This window comes from Salvelinus sp. IW2-2015, unplaced genomic scaffold (assembly GCF_002910315.2).
Source record: "Salvelinus sp. IW2-2015 unplaced genomic scaffold, ASM291031v2 Un_scaffold3366, whole genome shotgun sequence".
NCBI classification, from domain to species: domain Eukaryota; kingdom Metazoa; phylum Chordata; class Actinopteri; order Salmoniformes; family Salmonidae; genus Salvelinus; species Salvelinus sp. IW2-2015.
In genome coordinates this window covers 46,045-50,870 of record NW_019944649.1, presented here as the reverse complement: position 1 = coordinate 50,870, position 4,826 = coordinate 46,045, and the positions used below count along the sequence as shown (strand labels likewise).

The window sequence follows — 4,826 nt, the reverse complement described above, 5'->3', positions numbered from 1 at the left end:
CTGTCCCTGTCTATCTGTCCCTGTCCATCTGTATCTGTCTATCTGTATCTGTCCATCTGTCTATTTTCCTATCTGTATCTGTCTATTTGTCCATCTGTATCTGTCCATCTGTCTATTTGCCTATCTGTATCTGTATCTGCCCATCTGCCTCTGCCCATCTGCCTCTGCCCATCTGCCTCTGCCTATCTGCCTCTGTCTATCTGCCTCTGCCCATCTGCCTCTGCCCATCTGCCTCTGTCTATCTGCCTCTGTCTATCTGTCCTTGAAGGTGCTGAGGTCCAGGTTACCGGGTCGTGGTGNATCTGTCCTTGAAGGTGCTGAGGTCCAGGTTACCGGGTCGTGGTGACAGGTTGTCGTGGTGACAGGGTCTTGGTGGTCAAGGTGTAGTCATGGTAACAGCTTGGTTCAATCTGTCCTTGGAGGTGGGGTCGGGATTGTGGTGACTGGGCTACCGCCAGGGTTGTGGTGTTGAGGGTCTTGTTGGGGGGGGGGGTGTCTATCTGTCCTGAGGAGATGCAGAGGCTCGTGATTAGGGGGAGGTGTGGGGTTGGTCCTCTAAATATCCTTGGCGGTACGTAAGTCAGTAGTACCCGTAGGAGGTCCGTGGTCAGGGGGTAGTTCAAGGGTCAAGGGGCGGAGGTTTGGGGGTCTACCTATCCTTGGCGGTGCGGAGGTCGGTGGTAATAGGGTCGTGCTGGATGGTCTGGTGCAGCATGAGGGCCAGGAGACCTGCTCTATTGGTCATGGCTGTCCGGACGTTCCTCTCCTGCTCAAAGAGCTCGTCCAGCTTGTACCACTAGACAAGAGGAGAGGGGACAAAGAAGAGGACAAGAGGAGAGGGGACGAAGAAGAGGACAAGAGGAGAGGGGACGAAGGAGAGGACAAGAGGAGAGGGGACGAAGGAGAGGACAAGAGGAGAGGGGACGAAGGAGAGGACAAGAGGAGAAGGGACAAAGGAGAGGACAAGTCATATGAGAGAATGGCTACTTATTTAAACAGTTAAAACATGTCAAATTTTCCAAAAGTAAAATGTTCCACATGATGACTAAAAAGGGCTTGAAATGTGGACTACATATGAGAGACTGACTTAACGTAACCTAGCTATATGATTATCATGACACTTTCATGAAAAGCTAGCTTCACTTTCCCACTGACCACTCTGACTCTCTCCAGGTCCACCTCGGCCCTCCTCAGTTTCTCCCAGCAGTAATGCTTGTTACACTTGCGTTTCGACACCCGGCAGTACTCTCCTGTGGGCTGGAAGACGTCTCTCACCAGGGGACAGCCACACACCTCGTCCACAGTAACCTGGAGGGAGACAGGGCTCAGGTGGGAGGGACCACTGAAACGTAACGGTCTGAATAGGTATACATCATGTGTTATTGAACTGAATTTAAATGCTAAATTACATATATTGTTTTGAAGATTATGTGTAGGATCAAGGCTTATAAATAGATAAGGTTCTAAATCTACCTTGGGATCTAAACCTACCTTGGGTTCTAAACCTACCTTGGGTTCTAAGCCTACCTTGGGGCCTAAGCCTACCTTGGGTTCTAAGCCTACCTTGGGTTCTAAGCCTACCTTGGGATCTAAGTCTACCCTGGGTTCTAAGTCTACCCTGGGTTCTAAGCCTACCTTGGGTTCTAAGCCTACCCTGGGGTCTAAACCTACCTTGGGTTCTAAACCTACCTTGGGGCCTAAGCCTACCCTGGGTTCTAAGCCTACCTTGGGTTCTAAGCCTAACTTGGGTTCTAAGCCTACCTTGGGTTCTAAGCCTACCTTGGGTGATAAACCTACCTTGGTCTAAACCTACCTTGGGTTCTAAGCCTACCTTGGGTTATAAACCTACCTTGGGGTCTAAACCTACCTTGGGTTCTATATATCTACCGTGGGTTCTAAACCTACCTTGGGTTCTAAGCCTACCTTGGGTTCTAAGCCTACCTTGGGTTCTAAGCCTACCTTGAGTTCTCAACCTACCTTGGGTTCTAAGCCTACCTTGGGTTCTAAACCTACCTTGGGTTCTAAACCTACCTTGGGTTCTAAACCTACCTTTGGTTCTAAACCTACCTTGGGTTCTCAACCTACCTTGTGGTCTCTAGAGTGTTCAGGACACAACACCTGCAGTCTCTTACAGTAGGTTTTACTCTGAGGGTTGCTATGACAGCTATTCATGTGTTATGAAGGGTATGTGTAGGTTGTTATAAGTCTACCTTAGTGTCTAAACCTACCTTGGGGTCTCTTGAGTGTTCAGGACACAACACCTGCAGTCTCTTACAGTAGGTTTTACTCTGTGGGTTGTACACGTCACAGAACAGTCTGGTTGCACTACGGAGAGAGACAAGCCGGAAAATAAACAACTTTATCCTTTCCTACTAACTACTTTATTGAGTAAAAATGTACTTACTATGAGTGTGATTTTACACTGAGTATATCAAACATTAAGAACTCTTTAAACTACAGTCGTGGCCAAAAGTTTTGAGAATGACACAAATATACATTTTCACAAAGTCTGCTGCCTCAGTTTGTATGATGGCAATTTGCATATACTCCAGAATGTTATGAAGTGTGATCATCAATGTCATCAGATGCAATTGCAATTAATTACAAAGTTCCTCTTTGCCATGCAACCATGAACTGGCATCCCCAAAACATTTCCACTGCATTTTCAAGGCCCTGCCACAAAATGACCAGCTGAGCATCATTGTCAGTGATTCTCTCGGCCTAACACAAAGCGCTGTGAGTGTGTCTGACGAGGACAAGCTGGAGATCACTCTGTCAGGCTGATTGAAGTGTCGAATAACACAGACTGGAAAGCTTTAAAAGGAGGGTGGTGCTTGGATCATTGTTCTTCCTCTATCAACCATGGCTTACCTGCGCAAGGAAACCACGTGCCCTCATCACTTTCGCTTTGCACAAAAAGGGACTTCACAGGCAAGGACATTGCTGCCAGTAAGATTTTTAGCACCCTAAATTATACCACCTTTATCGATCATCAGAGAACTTCAAGGAGAGGGCGTTCAATTTGTTGTTGAAAGAAGGCTTCAGGGCGCCCAGCACACGTCAGCAAGCGCCAGGATCTGTCAACGCACAGTGAGGCAAAGACTTTCTTTGCGAGGATGGCCCTGCGTGTCAAGCAAGAGCAGCAAAGAAGCACGTCTTCTCCAGGAAAAACATTCAGGGACCAGACTGAATATTATGCAAAAGTACAGGGCATGCGACTGCCCTGATGACTTGCGGGTAAAGTCATCTTTAACTCTGATGCAACCCCTTTTGCCGATTGTTTGCGGGCATCCGGAAAAAAAGCTTGTCCGCGAGAAGACAAGGCGTGAGCGCTACCATCAGCTCCCTGTGTCATGCCAAACAGTAAAGCATCCTGAGCCCATTCAAAATTTGGGGTTGCTTCTCAGCCCAAGGGACGTGGGCTCACTCACAATTTTGCCTAAGAACACAGCCATGAATAAAGGTCGTACCAACACCAATCCTCCGCGAGCAACTTCTGCCCCAACCACCTCCAGCGAACAGTTTGCGTGCACGAAACAATGCTTTTCCAGAATGAGCGTGGAGCACCTTGCCATTTAAGGGCAAACAGTGATACAACAAAGTGGCACTCGGGGAGCAAACAAAAAACATTTTGACTATTTGGGCCATGGCCACGGAAACTCCCCAGACCTTCAATCCCACTTTGCAGAACTGTGGTCAACACCTCAAGAGGCGGCGTCGAAAACAAACCCCCACAAATTCTCTGACAAACTCCAAGCATTGATTCATCGCAAGAAATGGGCTGCCATCAGTCAGGATGTGCGCTCCAGAAGTTAATATGACAGCATCCCAGGGTGGATTGCCAGACTCGGTCTTGAAAAAGAGGCGTCAACACTTGCACAATATTGACTCTTTGCATGACACTTCATGTAATTGTCAATAAAAGCCTTTGACACCTACTGAAATGCTTGTAACTTATACTTCAGCTATTCCCATAGTAAAATCCTAACAAAAATATTCTAAGACACTGAAAGCCAGCAGACTTATGTAAATTCAATATTTGTGGTTCGTTCTCACAACTTTTGGCCACTGCTACTGTTTCTGATGGTTGTAGTATTTTAACAATTCACTTTGCTCACATTAGCTAAACCTAGTTTTTCATTGTTCATCATAACGTGCACCATTTCTTTCAGTACAGGCTTATTCTGATCGTACATGACAAGTTATCAAGGAAATTGCCCTGGATCCCAGCTGCCGTAGGCTATGGTCCGGTGTAGATCATCTTATCTGGGTTATTCATAAACGATCCCAGCTGTCTCTAGCTGTGATATGCTGCTCCGTCCAACTAGCTATCTGAATATGCAACTACTGGTGATATGTGGTTGTCCCCTCCAGCTATCTGATATACTAACTACTGTGATATTTGTTGGTTGTCCACCTAGCATCTGAAATATGCTAACTACTGTGGATTGTGGTTGTCCCACCTAGCTAATTGAATATAATCACTTAACTACTGTGATATGTGGTTTGTCCGCACCTACGCATCTGAATGATAACTAACTTACTTGTGATATGGGTTGTCCACCTACTATCTGAATATACTACTACTGTTATATTGTGTTGTCTCACCTAGCTATCTAAATATTACTAACTTAACTGTGATATGTGTCTTGTCTCACCTAGCTATCTATATTACTAACTACTGTCGATATGTGGTCTGTCTCACCTATGCTATTCTGCAATATACTTAACTTCACTGTACATATGTGGTTGTCTCACCTAGCTATCTGAGATTTATATACTAACTACTGTGATATGTGGTTGCATCGCGTCTCCACATCTCTCTC

The 4,826-nt window shown here is 46.2% G+C and overlaps 1 pseudogene; it reads right to left on the bottom strand.

Moving 5' to 3' along the window:
• Nucleotides 1-302: 302 nt before the first annotated feature.
• LOC112075745 (CXXC-type zinc finger protein 1-like) overlaps nt 303-4,826 on the bottom strand; it is a 28,095-nt pseudogene continuing 23,571 nt past the window's right edge.